Below are 26,074 nucleotides of genomic sequence, written 5' to 3'. Positions count from 1 at the left end.
GCTGTGGAAAAGTATATTTTCATTTGTCACGTACAGTAATAATAATTATAATATAGGCATTAAGTAACTACTTGATAAAGGTCAAGAACCGAAAGAGTTATTGAACTGTACTTGCCGGAAGACAGAAGCCGTCCGTGTTTTTAAATCAAACAAGAAAACATACAAAACCAGATTAAAGGATTGCAACTTTAGTCGGTGAAACATATTTCCGGAGTATATTTTACGATTTTCATTCAAAGGTAATATTGTCACCCCTTTCCTATGTGTCTAGACTGTAGACATGTGTTTCCCAACCTTTTGTTACTTATTTAAAATATGACATTAGTAAATTACAAATATACATTATATTATATCAGTGACGAAGAGTGCCTGCCGGAGGGAGATGGGCTATGGTCGACAGAAAAAAGGCTAGGACACTCATACTTACGCGTTGTATTTACTGAAGTGGAGTTTCGTATCATGTTCAATATTTTACGTTAGCTACCTATATATTTTTAGCAATTATAAAGCAATGCGAAATAACGACGCAGGCAAATTTTTTTACGATGTGTCGTTATTATTATTATTAGAATGTTGATTGATAATAAGATTTTACCTGTGATTGAACGAGTCGCGAAACTTTATGTGGTCCTAGACGGCCTTCGTGGAAGCGGCAGGTAGGTATACGGCTAAAAACAGTTGTGGACGACTGGTCTAAAGTCTAAATTATTTGTTTAGATTAAAATAGAGAAATAGAATGTGCCAAAAACAATTGAGTATTATATAATCGAACTGAATTAATGTTTTTTTTGGTCATTTTATATTCAGATGTAAAATATTTTATATTTATTATTACGTGACTGAATAAGAGCAAGAATATGTACATAAATAAAATTTTACATCTACCAGTTACTTGTTTGGTACATTTCAAAAAAAATGTATATTAAGTACGAAGAAAATAAACAGGAACTACCTTATATAAAATGAGAAATTTATATTTTTCTTCTTTCTTTTGTATTGATTATATAATAAATCATTATTGTTATACCGGAGCGAAACGACTCGTGACTTGATACAAATGAATTTTATCTACTTTCAGTTTTTATTGTAGGTAACTATATACAAATTATAAAAAAAGGTTTGCTAAAATAAGCTTTCTAAAGTAAATACAATTCGGACAAGCGATAGTGACTTGCCTCAACAAACTACGTTATCTAGAGCTAAACTAATAATAAAATTTAAATATCTGCCAGTGATTTCGATGACTGTTTTGATTATTTCAATGAACAAAATATATCTACCTGAGGCTGTTAGTTTCAAAGTCGGTAACCTCCATAATTCGCCATTTTTATATAATCGCAAAAAATCGTCATGGACAAATAGAATATTTTCTTTTTACAAACATATGAGTAAACAACTATAACAATCGACTAGTGAACTAAATCTCCCTGTTTTCAAAATAATAAACGATAATGTTTATAGTCAGTCGTAAAATATAAACAATGGCTGCTGGTGAATTTGAACAAATTTGCAATAAATCACCAGTTTAATTCTATTTAAGGCTGAGTTGAGGCATGGTCTAAAAAGATCGTGGCTAGGCGATGCGCGGATTGTGCAAATGACGCGTGCCGGACGAAATATAATTTGTCATAAAAATCCAAAATGCGTCCATTTAATGTTGTGTTTATTGTTACATTACTAATAATAATAGTATATTCTTGACATGTTTTCTTTAAGTACATACGTAAAGTTTTTTAGTCATCTTTACACGATTTAAGAATATTTTCATCCGACGCCATGACAAAACAAATCGACATGCGCACACCTCTCTGTTGGTCTCCGATTGGCGACGAGTGAGAAATTTCGTCGCACCTACTGTTGAAAATTATTTGCCGTTTCTCTGAAGTACGCTCTAACGAACGGAGCTGGATATGTACGATTTTTTATGAATATAAATGAAGAAGAACTCAGTATCAAAATCAAGCAAAATATCAGAAGGGGTAAAAATGGAGGTTATCGACTTTGAAACCAACAGCATCAGTCTTGTTTTTTTTAAGTATTGACCGTTTGTTACGTTATAACGTATCACTCAAAAACTACTGGAAATAATATTGATGAAACATACACAGCTTATCGACTAGGTTCATTGTTGGCACCAAATCCGTAAAGTGTCCTTTCGAAAATGTTCCAAAATTGGAACGTAACTTATCGAAAATAACGCACCTACAACAATTCATTACGCGTAAGTAAAGTTGTCTTATAGCAGCGGTAGACTGTTGAGGTGAGGTGTTGCTAGATGCGCGCGTTTACGTATGTACATGTGAAAGGGCGTTGCATGGATAGCATAGGAGTGCAGAAGGGAACGACTCAATTAAATGATCTAGATTATTCTAGATTGTAGTGCTCAGAGATCCACACATAATTGGACGTCCACTGTAACTGAAAGATTTTCTGAACTTTCAGCATAATGTTGGTACCTTATCCAACGAGTATACCGACAGAAAATAGATTGAATCTGCAAAAGCAATTCGCGTGTAGCTAGCGCACTTTTCAGGTATGCATGGCAGACTTATATTCTCACAAGCCTTACCCTACTCACGGATAACGAGGAAAAGAGAAAATTGAAAACGTACATACAATGTTTCTCAGAATTCTCTCGATTATATTGATTTTTTAAATACATCAAATGTGATTGCGGAATATATACGATATTAATTTATATAATATTGTGTTTATATTCCATCCAGCGTTTCGTGGATCCGATAAATTGTGTTATTAAATTAAAAAATGGTAGATTTATATTTTTGTTAAATCAACAGCAGTAGGTACCGTTTTAAAGTCCCCTTCAATTCATAATATTTTCTCGAATCTACAATACGGGCTGCAAAAAAAATATAAAACCTTTTTATTTTTTATTTCGTACACTGTGAATAAAGCTCTTTCTCTTGTACAATAATTCTGTCGCCTTTTGATCTGGGTATTGGAATTCAATGTACATACCTACATAGGTACAATTCATGTAATAAGTTTTTGCCTATTAGGTATATGAAATTTCTGTCACGTAATAAATATGACGATTCGCCAATATCTTCATACACGGTCTCACTTGGAAAATCAATGCATTTGGAAAATAATATACTAACACACACACAAATTCATGTAAAAGTAAAGATAGCTCCGAAAACTCCCATTAAATATATCCGAAGTACTTGTCGTCGTAATAAACTAATTCTTAAACATAGAAAGATTATCATAATATATAAAGTAGATTTTCAAGATAGACATCTGTGTACCAAGTCCTATACTTGTATTGATGCATAAGAATCAATTTTCATCAAGCGATAATAATAATATTGTAGTACCCTTTTCTTTTAGTGTTGAGACGATACTTCAGTGAAACAGCAAATAATTTTCAACCATAGGTGCGACGAAATTTTTAACTCGCTGGCAATCGGAGAGCGAACGTCGAGGTGTGAACACGTCAATTTGTTTCGTGATGGCGACGGGGGTATTAATTCTTAAATCGTGTAAATATGACTAAAAACGTTACACATTTACTTGAAAAAGAAAACATGTCAATGAATATATTATTATTGTTACTAATAGAACAATAAACAGAACATTAAATGGACGTATGTTGGATTTATATGACAAATTATATTTCGTTCGGCACGCGTCATTTGCACAATCCGCGCATCGCTTAGCCACGATCTTTTTAGACCATGCCTCAACTGAGGTATAGCCTTAATAATTATTGTCAATTCATGGTGGAAAATTGAGTTTTATTAAATTAAATTAATAATTACTGTATCTATTCTCCTTGATAATAGTATTACCCTAAAGACATTGTTACCAGTTGAACTACGTGAAATATTAAATAAGTTCAATGTCTATACATTTTTGAAGTTCTCTGTTTTACGTGTATTTATATTGTATTAATATATTTTTTACACATTTGGCGGCAAGCAGTACCTCCAAATGTGTAAAAAAGATTTGTCGCGATGATGACGTAAAAAACTGTCAAATAACATCTAAATATAATATGTAAGTAATGCTTAATAAAAAAATGTTCCTATAACGGAAGAATTTTACCACTTTTTTCTTATAGTGCTCAGGAATTAGGCAGGACTAATGTTACGGTTGCTATCGTGGTTTATACTCGTAGTCGTGTTAATACTGTGCCCCCCGACTTAGTCTTGTTTCGTGATAAAACCATCGAACCTCGAGGCTAAAGATTTAATTAGTTCCAACTCGTTTAGCTTTGCAGATTCATTTGTGGCGCGATTAAACTTATGTGGCCTGAAATTTATTTGCCAGGGCTGCACTGAGATTGTACCAGTGTTACAAACGTATTTATATAATGAAAGATCATTATTTGAAATAGGTATTTAGATGGACAATTACAAAAATCTTAAGTACTTATATATAAATAAGTAAATCTTTAAAATATACCGTTGTTTTGTTTATTTATAAACAATACAATACTGCAAACGCATAAAATATTATATTTTCTGTAGGTATCTATCAATTCAAACACATTAAATCAGGGGTACCCAACCCAAATCGTTTGGTGGGTCAAAAAAATATATTACTGAGCTTAGGTGGGCCACACATACAAAAAAAAATAAAACAAAGACCTTACAGATATTAAAATATTTTATTACCCTATAATGTGACACTTGTTTTTGTATATTGTTTGATATCTTTTTCATATCGATTGGTAATTTAGCCGACGCGCATCGCAGTTGATTGGTCATGTTTTCATCGAGCAACCTGCTGCGACACTCCGTTTTTACTACATTTAATTTCGTAAAGAACGATTCTCAGCTATATGTAGTCCCAAGTGCTGCTGTAATGCACATTGCCAGTCATTTAAATTTTGGAAATTTATCTTCTAGGATATATTACAGATAAAACTCGAGCTTATTCCCTTCGAACATGCACTTTAACCATATGCTTGATTGCAGTTCTAGTAGCTCCTAGAAGTTAAGAATATTTTGAACATTTCCTCATACTTTTGCATACATGCGAATCTGGTATCGAATTCTTTAATTAATTTTGTGACTTTATTAGAATATTTAAAAAAAACTTTACGGTCACTATTAAAGTCATTTAATAATGGGAAATGAATTGAATTATTTGACCGTAATTGATTTTTATGAAGTTTGAGTTTTGTTACGAAGGATTTTATATGAATACCAAAATGCAAAATATAGAAAGCTGAAAACTTCAAATGGGCCTTGGGCCGCAGGTTGCCCATGCCTGCACTAAATCGTTCAATAAACTCGTAGTAATATATAATATATATATTAATAATAAACCTGTTTGGTAGTTAGGGGTTTTACATTTTTTTAACTGCGATGCTGACGAATAAATATTGGTTACAAAATAGGAGTTTTCTGTTTGGAACTGGTTAAATGTTATATTTTTCCATGAGATTGTCAACGTTTTGATACTGCTAAATCGTCTAGGTTTAGTTGAAATAATTGTAGGTACCTACCGCCTATCATAGGTAATCATTACTAATCAATCATCGTTCGCGCTTCTAATCGTATGAACATGGGCTATTCACTACAATAATTACCCGATAAAGTAAAAGCCAAATTGCTAATCTGAATGACACGCTGATAACGTGATAGCACTGATAACAGTGATGTGATAACGTTGCGAGTACACGTGAAGTCTCGCTCAAAGGTCAAAAAGGATATTTTCCATTTCACATATTATTCATTTCCGAAAGAATATAGTACTTAATAGTACTTAACTACTGTCCAACAAGACGACTTAGGCAATATCCGGAAGTCGCTGTCGTCGACTAAATGGGAGGCGCTTGTTAGTTCACAGTTTTAACACGTGGACAACTCGTCGCTAACCGGACGTCACTATAATCGAAGTGCGGTTAAAAATGGGAGGATCTTGTTCGTTCACAGTTTTAACACGTAGCCAAGAAGATCTTGTCGTACAGTATCTACGTGAACTTTATCAACTATGTTTATCAGTGTAAATGCTTCTGCTTAAAATTTTGAATAAAAATCACTATGAAAAATAGCAGTTAATTGATGTAGACCTACCAATCCTGTTCCGGTTTGTCCGCGACTGACCAGAAATGCGTCCCTGTCCAGGATCCGAGTTAAACAGGTGTCGGTTTTTATTAAAAGTATTGTTTCTGTTTTATTTTCTCTTTTCTTTTATTTTCAATAAAAATTGATAAAAAAATCAATCCCAAAATCCCGGGATTATGTTTATCAATCCCGGGATTCATAGGTATCGAAAATAGCTCGGGATCCCGGGATTGGAATCCCTACTTATGGGATACTCCCGGTAGGTACATGGAATAACTATTAAATACGCCCGAAGTTTTCAACATGGAGATGGAGCACTTTTACCCATAGTTATTGTTACAAGCAGATTACAATAGTAAAATTTTACGGGATTTCAATGTGATATAATATGTCATGGTATTTTATTCAAGCTGGAGTATTTTGTTCCTTTCGCGGTACATAATCAGAATTAATATTTTAATTAAAAGCGTTTATGATATCAGTGTTCAACCATTTTAATAAATTACGGGCAAGTATCATAAGTTGAGCTTTTGTTTTCAACGTATTTTCATACAAGTGAAACGTGTTTATTTAGGTACTCCCTCCCATATTATAATATTATTTATATTTACTATGACTGCGATCCAAGTTCGGCTTAAAATTGTTTTCATTAAATTAATTTTATTTGTTTGATAGTTAACATTGTTTTGTTGGCAATGCTGTAATAAATTACGATACCGAAATACATAATTATAATATATAAGTATTTTGTTTTAAGAGAAACGTGTTCTAGTCAAGTATTATACAATGATTGTAATTGCAAAAAAGTAATCCTTGGGTGATACATAGCTATTATAATTAATTAAATTGATAATACAATTATTTTTTACTTGGGTATTGTTTTTATTGTTTATTGAATTAATTAAACAATAAAACTTTTCGGAAGTACTTAACAATTATAATGTGTTAGAAACAATTTAGAAAATGTAAATTACCACCTTCAAGTCTGACTCCACTGGAGTGCATGTTACATTAACAGGCTTTTTTGAAGAATTGTTTGAATTTTTGGCCCAACCCATTTGGTCCTCACATTGAATCAAATATACATTAGAAAAACAATATGAATTTTTTCCGGAAGCTTGTACGTATGCAGTTCGCCGTATCACACTTCACCGTGAAATGTTGTATCGGAAATATATGGCGGTATATTGGAGACCGTTCAATCTCTTTGGGTCGTATAGTACTGACATAAAATTCAAGTCTAAATAAAACACGGTTTCTGTCGGTTTACACTTTACAGGAAGCCAGCAGCAAACAAAATTTGAAAATAGCCGATATACTGTATTATTTGTTAGGTTAGGTTAGGTTTTCCTTGCCAAAATCAGCTATGAAAATTGAATTAATGTTCAAATTGAATCTAATAAAATTGGAGACCGTATAGTATATGGTCATCTCTTTCCGATAAGAAAGCTCACGGCGAACTGTGCCATGGTGAAATGTTTTACGTACAATTTCATGTAACCTACGAACCCACGACCCACGGTATCGTATTTATACAAAGCGACCGCCGTTCCCCGCACTAGGACTAAACCAACGTAGGTGCATCGTACTATGGATTAATCAATGTATTTTGGGAACGGTCTGCTGTTTTTGGAAGTATTGACAACATAATCGAGCTATTGAGGTCCGCGTTCGAGGGTCACTTTCTATCTTAATATGCAATCCAATGCTATTGTTGACAAATAATCTTGTCGCCATATACGGAAAGTAAATCAGCATATTTAATTGAATAAGGTGCTGCACACATGCACGAGGATTTATTAAGATTATGTAATAGTGTTCATGGCATGGTTTTGGTTTGTAGGTACTTCCACTTCGATAAAGGTGCGTCCACGCCATGGACGTCCCAATTGTCTCAGTGTTGAAGCCTCAATATTTTATTTATCCATACGTTATTATATATTAATAATTTATTTTAGTATTAATATTTACTAAGTATTAAAGAGTTTATTTATTTACTATTATCAAACTTATTAAGATAGCCTTGATACGAGGGTGGGTCAATAATTCCTTAGAAAAAAGCATTAAAACAGTTTTTATTTTTGTATTTTTTTTTTATTTCTCAACATAATCTCCTTGGAGCTCAATACACTTGGTTAGACGTTTCTCAATATTTTTTAAACCGTCAGAAAAATAAGTTTTCGGAAGGTCCTCAAAATAAGCATTTGTCCGATCGATGACTTCTTCATTTGAAAAAAAACGTTGTCCACTTAGCCATTTTTTTAAGTTTGGGAAAAGGAAAAAGTCACTGGGTGCTAAATCTGGCGAATACGGTGGGTGGTCGACCAATTCGAACTTCAACTCTTCAATTTTAGCCATTGATCGTAAACATGTGTGAACACGGGCATTGTTCTGATGAAAGAGGATTTTTTTCCTGTTTAAATGAGGCCGTTTTTCTTCAATTTTGTTTTTTAGCTGGTCCAATAAAGATGCATAATAATCCCCTGTTATTTTTTTTCCTTTTTCCAAATAGTCAACGAAAATAATTTCACGTGCATCCCAAAATACAGTAGCCATAACCTTACCAGCTGATTTTACGGTTTTCGCCTTCTTTGGACATGGTTTGCCTTCGCAATCCACTGCTTTGACTGTTCTTTCGTCTCGGGAGTATAGTGGTGTATCCATGTTTCATCTACAGTCACAAAGTGACGAAAAAAATCATCCGGATTGCGTTGCATGAGCGACAACAGGGCTTTAGAGGCCACCACCCTATTGCGTTTATTGTCGACTGTGAGCAAACGCGGCACCCATCTTGCAGAAATATTTTTCATGCCCAATTTGTCATGTAAAATAGAAATGACGCTATCTTTTGAGATCCCTGTAACCTCAATTATCTCACTCAACTTTAATCTTCGGTCACTTAACACCATATCGTGGATTTTATTGATCATTTCTGGTGTAGTCACCTCTACAGGACGTCCTAAGCGTGGTTCATCCTTTGTTGATGTACGACCACGTTTAAATTCATTTAACCAGTTATAAATAGTTGCAAGTGAAGGAGCAGATATGCCGTAAACTAAATCCAACTCATTTTTTATTTCCTTTGCTGTTAACCCTTTTATATTAAAATGTTTAATAACAGCTCTAAACTCAATTTTCTCCATTTTCCATTTTTCCATTTTTCACAAGCAAATTTTTTTTTTAAATGTACGAGAAACACACAACAACCCGACCAATCTGATTGAAACTCCGCAGCATACTGAATCGGTAGTGCCGCTGCATGAAAACAAACCGCTTACAGTACTAGTCGCGCCACCTGTCGGCTTTTCTAAGGACTTATTGACCCACCCTCGTACATTTAAAAATAATTATTTTTACGTTTTATGGATCATATGCATATCACATTTTGTCGCTAATTTTACGATAACGTGGGTCAAAAGAATCGGATGTTTTTACTTTTTTATATCATTCACAATATTATGTTAGATTACATGAGTGAACAATCACCTGTTTTGTGGGGTATTTTAAACATTGGAAATGACTCAAAATATTATCGGTTGATAAATTATTAACAGTCTTGTTTATTGGACTTTAATAATCAACTCGTGACAATGATTTCTTGTAACTATGTTGAATGAATTATTTTCATTATTCATGTTATGTATATTGCAAATCCTTATACCAAACTCAATGTGAATTATACCTTATCGACTCTCACCAGACGGGAATTCCTTAGACCCTAATTGCATCATATGTAGCTAGCGACGTCCCTAGACAAAATGTCGACTCTAGGCAGCGCCAAAATGCCGCCCCATTTTTTTTATATATTATCTATTTTCTATCGTCCTTTCATGACTCCATTATCTAAGGAATGTATTGTATGGATAGGTTCATTACTAACAAAATATATACCACTAAAACATACAAAATTAAATTTAGATCTAAAAAGTAAATATTATATAGGTAATTAGGCTAGACACTCAAACCACCAGAGTCTGAGGCTCTAATTCGTTAATATTTCTGACACCTTTGGTTTGTACCATTTAGCAATACACAGGGTTATTATTTTGATACCATTTTTACTACGCTATTATTGTACAACATGTAAATAAACAAAATAATTTTAGCTATTTATATTCCTAACGATTCTCCTCGATTTGCCGCCCTTCGAGTAACTGCCGCCCTCAAGCGACGCTCAATCTGCCTTACCTCACCGGACATCACTGTATGTAGCAGTCGCAAAGCTGACCAAATCATATTCACTCTTGTCTCAGACTCGCTTTCAGTAACCATTTTTAACTACTTGTATTCTAAATTCTAAACTTTATAATCATTGTGTGATTATATTATGTTATTAACTAGTGGATTAAGAATATATAAACTTTATCATACATTGACATTGTTTTAATATCCACAAACCAATAACACACTACTTAAATGTAATGAAATATAAGTTATTAAGTAGGTACAAAGACGAATACATACGCAGAATTTAGATTTGACTGGGGGTGTTGACTGGGAAAATTACTACTCCTTGGCTCCAGAATCATGTTAATTTATTTTTTAAGTTTAATAATATAATTGCATTGTCGGTGACGTCCCGTGGGGGTAGGCAGGTCATGCGTTGCACAGTATAAAGGGCGGCAAACGAAGGAACGAATGTTACAACTCTTGCGAGCAGTGGCGGTTTTCCGTGAAGCAGGCGATGCAGTCGATTCAACGAAAAGTGCCACATCTTAGTTTAAAAATTAATGGAAGCATTCAAAATCCTGGTAATCGTATCCTTGTTTGTATTGTAATACCCAATAACGGTTTATGGCACAGGAAAAAAATTGACAGGGGGGCCACCAAACCTGTCAGAGCCTAAGACCTACTCGTATCTAAAAACACCGCTGTTTTAAACTGTTTCGTGACAATATTCTAATCCTGAGTCGATGATGACTAATAAAGTAGATCGGTATGTACCCAACAAATTTGCATTCAATTTGAGAGTAAGAGACCATCCATATACTGAAACCATAGAGGTATTAAATAAGAGGGGTAAGGAATTGGCTTTCTCATACAACTGAATGAAGCAGGCCAACAATAGCCGACAACTTACGAGACATAGCGACGCGATAAAAAAAATGCAGGGCATCACGGAGAATTTACTTTAGTAATTATAACGTACCCATATAATATAATGTTAACGTGGAAATTTTGCCGCAAATTGATTACCAGCCTGCCTCACCATACTTTTTCATCATACTTGCCTGCTTCACCATACTTTCATATAACCTGCCGCCCTTAGACTGAAACCGTATGTGGTTTAGAACCGTGTGCCATACTAAACTTATGATTTCTGTTCATGGAAATAATTTTTTACTAAGTTTGCAAGTGTAAGTGTACAAACGGATACGACCAGATGCTTACATACTACCTACTTTGTGAAAAAATATGTCCATGAACAAAAATCATAAGTTTAGTATCGCATACGGTTCAAAACCACAATATGTATGCGGTTTCAGTCTATGGATGGCCTGTAAACATGAATAATAATGGAATCGATTTTTGAAGACAATTTAATAGTGTATTAATTTATTGGTGAGTAAAAGTTTATTGCATATTGAATACTAATAAATATACTTATTATGAAGATTTTTTATCTTTTGAAATAAAATCTTTAGAGGAAGTCAAAATAAAATGTCATTTATATATTTTTTCATTATCACGAAGTTTTTATCTTTGTCGTTATATAAAGATAAAACCGTCTGGTTAATTTGATTGATTACTTTATCTTGACTGGCAGCAAAAGTTTTGGTTTTCTAAAAAAAATCCCACACCGAGAATAATGACACCTACAATTTTATTTATATCTAGTTTTAGAATTTATTTATTTATTAATTAATTAAATGTGTGCAGATACAAAATTACATTGAGAAGACTAAATAATAATCTCGCCTTCGGCCATAAATCATGTCTCGCGTGTACTGTCAGAATAGCAATGATTAGATAGTGATGTTATGTCATGACATGACATGTCACATCACTCCATCAGATGTTGCGATGTTATGTCCCAAAAGGTTGCGTCGGATTACCGTCGTATCACGAGATTATTATGAATCGTTTGTGATTTATCACTTTATCAGCAATACAAATTTAATAAAGTTACAATTTATTGCTGATCCAAGAAGAATAATTCTGTTTTGGTTACACCGTGTTTTCTGTATTTCTGTTTGCTTGGGAATCATCAATTCAGTTATGGTAGACTATTTCTGTTTTTTAATAGTCACAAACTCAAAACATTTTAACTGTCTAATATTAGGCGACTCTCGTGGTGCAGTGCGTAAGGCGCTTGCCTTCCACCTGAGAGTCCTGAGTTTGATTCCCGGTCAAGACACAATATTTAAGTGTTTTTCTCAAAGCCTGGTTGTTTGTGATCGTTCAAAATTGCTAACAACCACCTTGTACGAAAAAGCAAGGACATGGTTATTAATATTTCTAAAAAAAATGTCTAGTATTTACTAGATGTAATTGTGGTAATGGACAGAAAATTATATGTTTAAACGTAGGTGTTAATATTTATGAATAGGGTAAACTGCGGATAAATACCTTAATTTAAAACATTTGCAAATTTATTATTAAAAAAAACCATTGGTTTGTTAGTGTTGTTACTTCCGAAGACTATGCACTACAGATTACAATTAATATTCCAAAATGTTTATTTGGTTTAAAATGCATTGTTTATATTATAATATCATTATAATTATAATAATTATTATAATAATATGAAGACTTATTCAGGCAACTTGACTGGAATGACAAAGGGATCCCCATAAATGGAGAATACCTGAGTCATCTGCGCTTTGCCGATGACATAGTAATTTTCTCGCAAGACTCAGAAGACCTCCAAAGCAGAATGCAGGAACTCGCTGAAGTAAGCAACAAAGTAGGTTTGAAAATAAATGTAACAAAGACGAAAGTCATGTTCAACTGCTTTGCAGGCCAAAAAGAGATCCTCATCAATGGCACTCAGCTCGAACAGGTGAAAAGCTACATCTATCTGGGACAACAAGTATCTATAGATGGATGTATATTTGATGAAATTGTTCGCAGAGTAAAGCTAGGCTGGAGTGCTTTTGGCCGCCTGAATAATGTCTTCAAAAGTGACCTTCCACTGTGCCTAAAGCGCAAAGTGTTCAACCAGTGTGTGCTTCCCGTGATGACATATGCGTGTGAAACATGGACCCTAAGTAAAAGAGAGATCCAGAAACTTAGAGTAGCACAACGTGGTATGGAGAGGTGCATGCTGGGCATAACGCGAAAGGACAAAAAGAGGAATGAGTGGATAAGGAAGCAGACAAGGGTTTGCGATGTAATAGAGTTTATTAAAAGCCTTAAATGGAGATGGGCTGGACACATAGCTCGAAGAAGAGACAATCGTTGGACAAATCTAGTCATCCAGTGGTATCCAAGAAGTACAAAACGTCCACAAGGTAGACCTAGAGGCCGCTGGATCGATGAAATGATAAAGTTCTGCGGAAGTACGTGGCAACGCAATGCACAGGACCGAGAGAAGTGGAAGCAACTTGAAGAGGCCTTCATCCAGCAGTGGATAGATTCAGGCTGATGATGATGATGATGATGAAGTATATTAAGCAGATATAAATAAAAGGATTTCAAGTTATACACATTTATATTTTTTATAAAAATCGATGTTTTTTAAAATAGATATAAAAATATTAAAACTATGAATTAGTCAAAAATCTCTTAGGCGATGCTTAGAAAACTTAATAAACTAAATTTTAATAATAAATATGGCCATAAAATATATGTAATAATAAGATGCGGTCCGATTCAACAAATTCACATTTTATTACATTTTTTACAATTGTAGGTTTATCTTTGATAAATAAAAAATAATTTTCTTTTTAATGTTTTCAGATACATATTTATTAATTAATACAGTTGAAATATTAAATTATCAAAAAAAAATATCTCAAATTGCAAGCTTCGTATTTTTCCGCTAGGTGCCTCTTTAAAAAAGGCTCGGTAAAGGCTTCACCTTAATAGCGCCTCTACATGTATTTTGTATTATGTCCTTCCATCCGGAGAGCTCGAAATTTCGTATCTATTCGTACCGAAGGTAATCCATGTATCCTTTAGTAATGTATAGGCACCCGACCTTATGTACGTTATTCTAGTAAAAAAAATAATGTTACTATAAAATAGTGTAATTTTTAATTGAAATATTAAACTATCGCACGTGATTTGATTTGCATGTTGTTCACCGGCGACACGTGCAATTTAACTTGCAACCGGACAGTGACCGAAGCTCACCCTGAGAAAAGTCATAAACAAAGAATAGCGAGTGCCGTATGTAAGCAAGTCATTCAAGGTGAGGGATGTATCGTCTTAACTAGGCAATCTATCCACCCTTTACCCTATTCAACACCGTATAATAAATACTATGTTCATTGAATGCAATAGTGAAAAATAGCCGGACGTTTTTGAGATGAGACATAAAGTAAGATCCAAAATACCTACAGCATTAATTTGAGAATAATACTTTATTTTACAGAATGTTGAAAACAGCTATGTGGAATTTACAATCGTATAATTAATTTTGAAGCCGATTTACTCGAAACTCACCGTTGCACTTGTATATTTTGTTCAATCTTCAGTACATACGTCAATTACTATTCTGTAAAGATTCAATGAATTTTATCTGCATCAAATCTCTTTTACTTTAACAAAAATAATTTTGCACGGTCACGCAAATTAATATTTTTTAGGTAGGTACCTAGTCATATTGTATTGTTATGATAGCTGGTATTATTGATTTATTCGATATGTAGTTATTCTTCATCGGTATCAATGATTAACATAAAATTCGGAACATGATATTAGAAACAGGCTACGTTCATAATTTAACTCAGTGCTTCCCAACATTTTTACACCTGCGGACCGGTAAAAATAAGAGAAATATTCAGGGGGCCGATAAAGCAGAAAAAACTGTTATTTATATCATAAAAAAATAGACACTGTAAACAGTCTGATTACGAATACAAAAAAAAATGTCAGATACAAATTATATTGTTAATTCAAATAGTCAGAAACCGATCAGTAAATAAATTGTTAATGGAAATTAGACAAAATAATATTTAGTTTTAAAAAAAAATCGGCTTCTGCATTTTAAACAGAACAGTTGATAGCTATGGCTTTAGTGCATAGATATCCATTCGCTTTCTCTATTTCGTTTTTATTACTGACATGTCCGAAATCGATCCGATACCAAAATGGAATTAAAAGACAGCTCTATTAGTTTTCCTTATTCTCAAATATTAACCGCGCATCGATTGACGTATTCGATGAAGGGATTACATTTTTAATGAAGGTGTGCTTGGAATTTTTAGTACCTATACACATTTTAAAATGTGTGACAACTATTTGCGGACCGGCGGTTAGGATACACTGATCTTACTTACAACATACTGTAAGTAGGCTTGAGGCATCGCAACGTTGTCCAAATTATGTCTATGTAGGTAATTGCGGTTCACATTCGAAACTAGTTTTGCAATGGGCGTTGTTATTTTTTTTTTTAGTTCACGTCAGATGAAAGCCGGTTGATCATTCTCAAAAATCTACTATCAAAAAGTTTCCGTTAGATAAACCAAAATGGGCCACATAAACTTCGCTGTATTGAGTAGTTAATCATTTATTGTACCTAATTGTTTCAGTTCTCTTAAAACTTTTTCTCATTCGGCTATCGAGTAATTAATATAGTGTTGTCTTTTCTTCTTCGAGGGGCCATTTGTGTCTTCTCTATAGCTTATGTAAACAATATGTTTCAATATACGCGGTGAAATATTTTCCAGAAAAGATGTCTAATAAAATTGGACGAAGACTGTCCCTATGGTGAATAGACGTCCTCCTGACCCTTTTAAGCCTACCTGGGTCTGGACCCTGAGGTGATTAAATTTATTCTGTATGTTTATATTGCCTTTCACAGCCGTACCATTGATGCAACTCCGTTTGTTCTAAACTATATTCTATGTCAATCATCTATCACATTAAGAAAAGATGTTGTTAATGATACTGTCAACTACAAACTGTTTTTTTTAATGATTTTACCGAGGCTTTGACTGCGACTCGCTGTCATGTAGCCTCTTCTCTTCTAGAAGAGGATCCGCCGATCAGGTCCTCAGTCCAATTCTGTTAAAGAATTTTACAATTTTGAGAAGCTCTTCCGTCTTACCCACCGCCAGGGCACCTTTCAACTCTTCGACATTCTCAAAGATATCCGCAATTCGCAGCTGTACTCTGTGTCGTTCATATTTAGGGCATTGTACTGCTATATGTACAATGTCCTCCAAAACATCACATTCATCGAATAGCTGCGAATCGCTTTTCCCCATGAGGACATCAAATCTTTTACCCATTGTGTGCCCTGTTCTTAGCCTCAGCATCAGCTTAAGCTCATTCCTCTTTAAAGGAGACTACAAACCAGGGCACCAACCTTGGGGATGGTAGAATGGACTTACTCCATTCCCCCCTTTCTAGGGATGCCATATGGTGAAAATCTATCAACATGCTTTGGCACATTTTCTTTATGGCCTCAGTCCAGTCCTGGTTTTGTGGTGTCAAAAACTGTTTTTTTTTTTTATCTAAGACTATTTCTTCCACCAATACTTATTTTATTATAATCGTTGCATTTCTAAAACATCACAATCGCATGGCAGTGGTGGCTTTAACACGTTTCAGATGGTAGACCAGTATTATATAATATTATTAACAATCGATTTGCTTAGCCCACAGTATAAATAAATGTCCACTTTAGAATAATGTCTCCAAACACACCGAAATAGTACCTATATGCCATATGGATAAGCATCTGCTCAAATAATCAATATCATTCAGAAGATAATAGATATTATATATTATTATTTTCTTTTATGGTTTTAATTTTAACTGTCAGTTCGTGATAAATCTGTATTATAAAATAAAACACAATAATTAGTCCCACTTATGTTATGATGTAATAAGTGGAACTAGTACTACATATTGTGTTTTGTTTTATTAAATACATATATATTATTGGGAAGCATTATTGGTAGTTTGGTATGGGTACATTAATGCATTATTATAAGAAACCCAATCGTATGTCACACGGGATTACATTTAGTTTAGGACATTATCGAAGAACTGTAAGATCAAAAAAATGTGAAATTATCTACATTTATAATAATATTATGATGGTTTCTTCGAATTCCTTGTTGATAACTGCTTTTTTGTAGTCTGCCTACTTACCTACCTACTGATGTACCTCAATGTCAAATGTTTGAGATAGATAAGGCTAATGCAACACACTGTTATCAGGATTTCGTTTTTTTTTTTTAAGTTAGACATGCATTGATAATAAACTGGATGTACACCATTCATAAAACGAATGCACAAATTCGAAATGGACTGAATTGTTTTAATGCTGTAAGTATAAAACAATGGGGCGGCATTATGTCTAGATTGTCACTGATTATTTATTACATTGTAGGTTAGTTAGTACCAATTTGTCACTTGTATTTTTACAAGCTTTATATCGAAGCAATTTAAAAAATATTATCACTCGAGAAAATGTTCCTCACTATTCATGTATCTGTCTGTTGCCCATGTGGTAAGTTTTTGGAAACACTGCAGATCTTCTTAACCGGTCTATTGCCACCGATTTCTCTGGCAGATTTTTTCACTATTCACTTGTATAGATTTTTCTTAATATTGTTCATATACGTGTGAAAAAAAACACTACTGAAGTCCCTACTTGTATATCTACTGCAACACGTTAGACACAGGTCTCCAACCTTTTACTTTTCTAAACCGCATTGAGAGGAGGTGGATTTGTCGGCCGCATATAAATTATGTATACTATTATGAGTACCTAATAAAACGTATTTATATTTTTATCATAACTCTTTTTTAAACTGGAAAACATAAAACTAGTGGGATATTTCACATTGTCTGTGTGAAACTAATGCAAAAAAATATCCTATTTTTTCGCGTGCTTCATCCTTGAAAATAGTTGTTAACATAAATGTAGGTATACTTTGTCAACAAACGATGGTATGAATTATACGTGATTGTGAGGTTATGAATAATTTATTTAGTTTTTTTAATGTTTCGTCTTATAACTTCATTGTGAACCAAATTATTGAAACTTAACATATGATATTAAATTTGTTTTCTTTCTATCAGAACGTCATATTTGACCGAGTCAAAAAAACAGAGGCCAGTCAAATTGAATTGCTACTAATAATTATTGTTTACCTAGGTATTTATTTATTACCTGTTGCTGAATTTTTTAACAGTTAAAGTTAAATAGATTAATCCGTGACGGTATTAATAATATTTTTCTTGACAGATTATGAGCCAAATAATTTATACATTTTTTGTTGTAAATAATAATAAAAAAAACTATGCAATAATTTATTGACTAATATAATAAAAAACTATAATGCTTTGGAAAGATAGATTGTTATTAAACAATAGACAATAAAATTAATAAAAACACTTGTTAATTTCAATAAAAATGTACAGTGAAATAATTTGTTCAGTACAAAGTTGTTGAGATTGATTTCGTTCATTAAAAAAACCTTTTATTTAAATAGCTATTCAAATTAAAACATCAACTAGAATTATTGTTTGTATGTAAGTGGGCGCATTAGCAAAATATTTTTATTGTATTCACGCCAATCTGCAATATGCACCCATATTATAACGTTAGTAGAATTCATTTTCAACTCCATGCATTATATCATATCATATCATATCATATCATATCATATCATATCATATCATATCATATCATATCATATCACATCACATCACATCACATCACATTATAATAGTTATTTAAGTGGATAGAGTTGTTTATGTTAGCAGAATATAAAACATTGCTGTAGACTTGAACGTGAATTTTCAATATATTCAATCGTATTCCGCTGTATTCGTCTATTTACGAAAGAATGATTTTTTTTTACTAGACTTCGCCGTTTAGCCCTTTTATACTTCAGATGCTACTTTCATTACTAAGTACATGACTGGATTAGCGATATTCATTTATCCCAGTCAGTTATGGATTATTTATTTACTAAGTTTTCCCTCGGGGGTGTCGCGCCCAAATAGGCTATATAATTGTTTCCGACGACTAACTAATTTAATTTAACGTGGACGATTCATCGTTGTAGCACACAAAACATGGTATGGGGGATCCATTGCGAAAAATATTCATAGTAAGTTATTACTGATTTTTTTTAAATGGTGAAATAAGAGGTCGGGGTGAACAAAATCTAATAGGTGCCACCGACTTCCGTATTTACTCCATCAACTACTTCTGGTCACTTCAACCGTGGACCCCGAACTTTTCGGATCCTTTCCCCATACCCAGACACTCCACACGTTAATTCTAGCGATAAACACATTTGTTGCAGATATAACTACGCATTTTCATATTATACAAATTATAGCGACCTGTCGCATCCACAAGTAGTCTAGGCCTAACGGTCGTAATTATTAGGATCGTTAGTGTAAATTTGAGTCGTTTGCGTTATCTTGTCTTTTAGACATGCCGCGTCAAAATATTAAAGCAAGCATTGTATGCCCCAAGTGGTTGCACCAATAATTCACGAGTGCCACTGGGCTTCATCCGATACACCAATCGCGTGACGTAGAATGCCGTGACGAGTGGGGCCAACCCGTCGACATGGCTGTTCGACAACCAAATCATCCGGGCCACGATCCTCAGTCATAGGTCCTCCTTATGATGATGAAGAAAAGGTAATATTCTATTCACCTTTTTTATGTTTTTCGTGCCATGGGGGGGAGTCCGAAAACCCGAAGGCGAATCCAGCGGCGGCTCATCATAATGTAATGGGGACTAGCCGGATAAGGACGTTTTTGATGAGTTATTACATAATATTACGCCGTCCACAGACAGGAATTGTGGATAAAAAATATAAAGTACGTAATAAAAGATATCATGCTCAATTCCTGTTGTGCGTTTCCGTTATAATTTATTGTTTTAATAATTTTAAATTATGCATCGATAAGCACAATAATGAATTACTTCTATTTCAATGGCAAACTCTATGAGTAAATATATTTTAAAATAACAACCGTATTGAAAATGTGGTCGCCAATATTAATAGAATTTGAAGTAACAATCTGTGATGCATAATTAGAAAATTCCCACATGAATGTCGAATAGTACCAGGGTTGCCAGATTTCTAAAATCTCAGATCGGGACATTCATTATTTCTCACGGTCAAAAAAAAAATAAGTTAAAGAAAAAGGAAGAAATTAAGAAAAAATACATAATTTTTATTAAATTATGATATATTATGTAAATAAGTAGGTAGGTACATGTGTATACAGAAGAGAATACATAAAAAATAGTTTCATAATAATCCGCAGGAATCACATTTATTAAAATATAATGATTAGATACAATTACAGGAATTACATTTAGATTTAAGTGCCAAAAAAATTACAATCATAACAGTTTTATTAAAAGTATTTTTCTGAGCTTTTAGCTTGTTTCAAAACATGTTCGCCATCTTTGCTCGATATTTTTTTTGAAGTTATTACAATAAAATTGTAATCAAAATTATGCTTGTTCATTAATTCATAAAAGGTGGTACGCCAGGCTGTCTACAAAAATTAGCGAGCCTCCATATACCTATATTCATACATACATTTTTGTACATATACACCTTGAAAGTCGGGATTTTCAGAGGCAATGCGGGACTCGGGATTTGTCTGTTGAACTCGGGACAATCCCGCTCAAATAGGGACGTCTGGCAACCCTGAATAGTACCTATTAGTACGTTAATTTGTGGAGCTCACCGCCCGGATTGCATTTTGATGTGGCTTCAATCCTCATTCGATACATTTTTGTTATATACTTATTTCTAATATGTCTGTTTCTGAAGTTATTTCAAATTAAGTAGCGGCGAAGGGTGGAGGTAGGCTGTTATGATCCGACATAAATAGTGCACATTAAACTTTGTCAGTCATACTAATTTGTTTTCATTGAACTATGAATACAAAATGCAGATGTGGTGATTAGTTTTTAAAATTCAAATAAACCCCTAAACCAAACCACCATAGTGAAGGTAGGTTGTGGAGATCCAAAAAATAGTAGGTACACTTTTTCAGTCATACTTAATTTTTTTCATTGTAGTATTAGTAGACATTTCGGATGGTGTTGATTTGTTTTTAAAATTCATGTTAAACCCCTGCCTAAACCAAATCATAATAGACAGAAAATATTCTTCGATCTATAAAACATCTAAAATGATGTGTGATTTAATAAGATAGACGAATACTTTTTTACTATTATCTATTATGTCTATGGTACAATGAAAACAAATAGTTTAGTGCGCGGTATATATATCGGATTTTAACGGCCTACATCCACCCTTCGCCACTGAGATTAAGTATATATGATTATTACCTTATAACTTATGGTTACTTTCGAATGGATGACGAGGATCAAGCGTGATTTTTAACTGAGAGATATGTGTATATTTTTTATTATTTAAAGAACAAATTCACATTGACATATAACGCAATACAATTTGATATGTTCGACATTTTCGAAAATTCCCGTAATACACCAAGATGAACCTGAAAATGTTACGTTTTTCACTTATGACGCTTTAACTCCTCTCGGGCTCAGATTGAATAGAGTTATTTTTTAATATTATATTTATGACTTTTTTTTGAGCCTTTGTGGACTGGCAGAAAATTTCCGTTTTTTGTTTTATTATCACTTGATTTCTACACTGTAAAAGGTTTATGTTGCATCTAAAATATCCCTCTGTTTGAAATGCCTGCGGTATCATATGGATGCAATCTTTAATCATTTCTATTCGACGCGACTACAATGTGCATACATAAGTAGATACCTGTTTGAAAATTGGCGAAAGAAAAATGCCATACGAGTTTATAATAATTGATTGACCTTGGTAATATAAAATAAACTATGTTTGCGTGTATGTTTTTTTCTTGGATTTTCCTCTTAATAATGTGCTAACCGTGTTTGTATTGATTCGATTTATCGCTAAACACCATACTCTATAAAAAACATAAAGCTTGGTCGTGAACGGTGTAAACAAGGCAATTTTCATCTCATTTTAAAATGCATAACCGATTTACGGTTTTATTATGTTGTCAGCAATAGTAATTTTCTTCGTAAAACGATCGTAAATAGGTAATAATAAAAATAAACAATCAATAATAATTGCTGGCTGCTTCTGTGGGTAGGACAGGCATGGCGCACCTTTGACATGCGGGCAGAGCTCGAATCATGAATACAAAACTTTACTAGTTTTATTTATATTTAATTTATCTAAAATTTATTATTTTTTTCAAAATGACTTCATCTGACAACACTGACTTGTTTTGAATAGATTACGCGACAATTTGAATGTATTTTTCTCCTCTCGGAAAACTAAATTTAATATTGATAAATCGACGGCAATCTTTGAATCGGAATTGTTCAAATAAAAATTAACGATCATTAAACTAAGTGTTTAGTATTCGGTTCTTCGTATTCTGTGATCTCTGCAAAGCTCTTCGGTTGAGATTTCGTTTATTGAATAATAATATTGATCAATTTAATTGCATTCGATTTGCATGAATGGCCAAGGCTCCAATTATTTTATTATTCAAAAAAATAAAAACATTTACATAACGTAACAGCGGACGTGATGATATTTTTGTTAATTTTGTTTATTCATTTTTTTTTTCATTATTGCGACCAATCAAAAATATTCAACTCCTCCCAACCTTCAGTCATATTTTTTTTAATGAATAGTTAGTTACTCATTCTTGACTGAAATAATAATTATTATAATAGCATTGTTACATACGGATTTAACGATGTATGCATAGAATGTATTCCAAAAATTAAACATTAAAATGTGGATTACATATCAACACAGGAATTGCCAATCACATTTTGATTTCGTTTACTTTATGTATTTACTGTCAAACATTACACTTTAAATTATACATTAAAAATACGAAGCTTGCAAATTGAGACATTCTTTTGATAATTTACAATTGAAATTGTATTAATTAATAAATGTGTATCTGGAAACATTAAAGAGAAAAATATTTTTTTATTTTAAGTCAAAGATAAGCTTACAATTAAAAAAATATATAAAATGTGAACTTGTTAAAAGGATCCCATCTTATTATTACCTACATATTATTTTATGGTCATATTCATTAATAAAGCTTAGTTTATTAAGTTTTCTATAATGTCATGAAGAGGTTTTTGACTAATTCACCGTTTTAATATTCTTTATATTTATTTTAAAAACATCGATTTTTATAAAAATATAAATGTGTATAACTTGAAATCCTTTTTATTTATTGATATATTTCCCATTGTATTTTTATTAGTTGTAGATATCTGTTGTTTCCACTTTCAGATGAATTCTGTGATCTTTGGTCGACGAGGTTAATCGAGTGTTGATTTCTTGAGTCACACGTTTATCACAATTTTACACAACATAAATAGATATAAAATGTCGTTCGAAGTTTGTAATATAAAATTTTGCATCACAGTCAATGTTCTTATCAGTTTACTATTTATTTAGTTGTGCGACGCCTCAAAAACACCTGACGATCCCCCTCGTCTCATGAGTTGGGAACCAGTGGTTTATGAAACTGCAGATGCTAATAATTAACATCTACTAAAATAATGTTCGCTCCATCGACCTGTCACTGTGACACTGTATCTGAAAAAATATACACGCCCTCTAAAATAATTATGCAATTTTATAACACTTTTGACCTGTTAATGTTAGATACAGTTACAATAAAATTTTGGTTGTAGCTACATACCTACTGCTTTAGAAACTATCATTGAAATTCCTGTAATTATGATACATTTTTATATCTGACTATGTATCAAGTATTTAAAATATGTACCATAGCAGTTATAGATTCTAATGGATTTAAGTTTTCGACCCGGGTTTCGCCTTTCGGCATCTTCAGGCACTATGTGCACTCACCAAATAGTAAATATACACTGAACGAATAAAATTAATTCCAACTTATATAATAAATTAATACAATAAAGTAGGTAAAAACTTTATCACCTACCTATTAATTCAACAAATTATGAATAGTTGAAGTGTTTGTAAAAAACCTGTCAATAATAATACAATCATAGGCGTTACACATCGTCAAACCTTAATAATCGATCATTAATTAATAATAATCAATACAATATACTACATTCAAGAAGTCTAAAATCGTCAATACTAGGAATTTAATAAAGTTAACTAATGAGATATACCAATAATACATAAGCCTTTAAAAAAGTTGTATTGGATAAAAAAATATTCTTGGAATTTAATGGAATTATTATATCATTAATACCTATCAGTCTTTAAAAGAGTTATATTAGACAAATACTATTACATGCTACTATTTTTTTTTCGAACGACTCAATTAGAATAGTACAAAATTTAATCCATTAGAATTTAAATTCAAATTCCATCAAGTACCTTCGGTCGATAGTATTAAATTATAATTACAGTTATAATTTATAACTCGGTTAGAAGAGTTATTAATCAGCGTCTTTTAGTTGGGGTGTTGGAGCAATATAATGTTGATCTAATTCAGTTAGTGGTTACTTTTCCATCATTATTATTAATTTGTTGTTCAAATTAATTAATCGAATTTTGCAACAGTGTCGCGGGCAGTAATTAAATAGATATTATAATCTTAAGGCCATGCATTAGTTGAGGCACGGTCTAAAAAGATCGTCGCTTGGCGATGCGCGGATTGCGGGTGGCGGGTGAAAATGACGCCTGTCAAACGAAATATTAATTGTCATATAAATCCAACATACGTCCATTTTATGTTCTGTTTATTGTTCTATTATTAACAATAATAATATATTCATTGACATGTTTTCTTTTTAAAGTAAATGGGTAACGTTTTTAGTCATCTTTACACGATTTTAGAATTAATTGACCCGTCGCCATCACGCAGCAAAGTGACGTGCTCCCGGGTCAACATTCTCTCAGTGAATGGCAGCGAGTCCAAAATTTCGTCGCGCGTACAGTTGAAAATTATTTGGCGTTTCACTGATGCGTCACCTTAATATTCTAGCCTTCTACAAAGGTCACCTCAATTCATTTCGAAAAAAATATACGAAAATTGATGCGACTGTGCAAGCTTAGTACATATTCAATATTTTTTGTTGGTTTCCTGACATGCACAATAAAATTTGTATAAGTATTCAAGTTTCTCCCAATGCATTTTTTGCGCCCACAATATGTTTCGTCGATTTACGCTGAAATTTTTTATTAGAATAAATTCAGCGATGTTGCCACTTTTCACTTTTTTATGTTTAAATTTTATTTAGTTGTCTATTATTTGCCATGCGGTCATTTTTGTCGGTCAATAAACTGCTCAGAGTCATGGATTTTACCTTCTATTCGGAGATATTTGCAAGAATTGTCTCATTTTTTGTATATCTATGTATTAATAAATATGTAGATAGTGTTGTAATGGCTTTAAAATAAAGTTATTTTTATTAATTCTACTTTAATTGAATTATTTACGTTGACAGCTAATTAGAATTAATAAAAATAACTTTATTTCAAAACCATTGTAAGTAATGGTTAGAACGTTAACGCCAATTCAATTAATGAGTACCTACTATTGTAATAAATATTAATTATTTTGAAGCAAAAGTGTTGCTTAACTGCCTGCGTAAAACCTGTCGTCGCAATAATGGAAGATTTTTGAAGCGAAACTGTTTACGTGCGGTAGAGTGAGTCCTGCTGGCGTGTAACGTAAAAACAGCGTCGCGAAAAAAACAATACCTTGACGTATAATATTTTAACTATCCTAGAACACTGGAATATCCTACAGTTTTTGAACTTGTAAATATATTATATTGTGTATATGTAATCAAAATGTTTTCACGTAATTCCCCTGCGCCCGTGTTAATTGCACTCGCCATTGGATAATATTGAATTAAATTGAAAGAAAAC

At 32.8% G+C, this 26,074-nt stretch overlaps 1 protein-coding gene across 1 annotated transcript in view; it reads left to right on the top strand.

Annotated features, from left to right (window-relative positions):
* The window catches only part of Baldspot (elongation of very long chain fatty acids protein baldspot), a 100,230-nt gene that overhangs the window by 72,158 nt on the left and 1,998 nt on the right, over positions 1-26,074 (top strand). The gene's annotated exons all lie outside the window — the stretch shown is intronic.

This window comes from Rhyacophila brunnea, unplaced genomic scaffold (genome assembly GCF_057557595.1).
Source record: "Rhyacophila brunnea isolate RB1 unplaced genomic scaffold, BYU_Rbru_1.0 scaffold_3, whole genome shotgun sequence".
In the NCBI taxonomy this organism is placed as follows: Eukaryota; Metazoa; Arthropoda; class Insecta; order Trichoptera; family Rhyacophilidae; genus Rhyacophila; species Rhyacophila brunnea.
The sequence above is the reverse complement of the archived record's forward strand: the minus strand, read 5'-3'. Positions and strand labels throughout refer to the sequence as shown.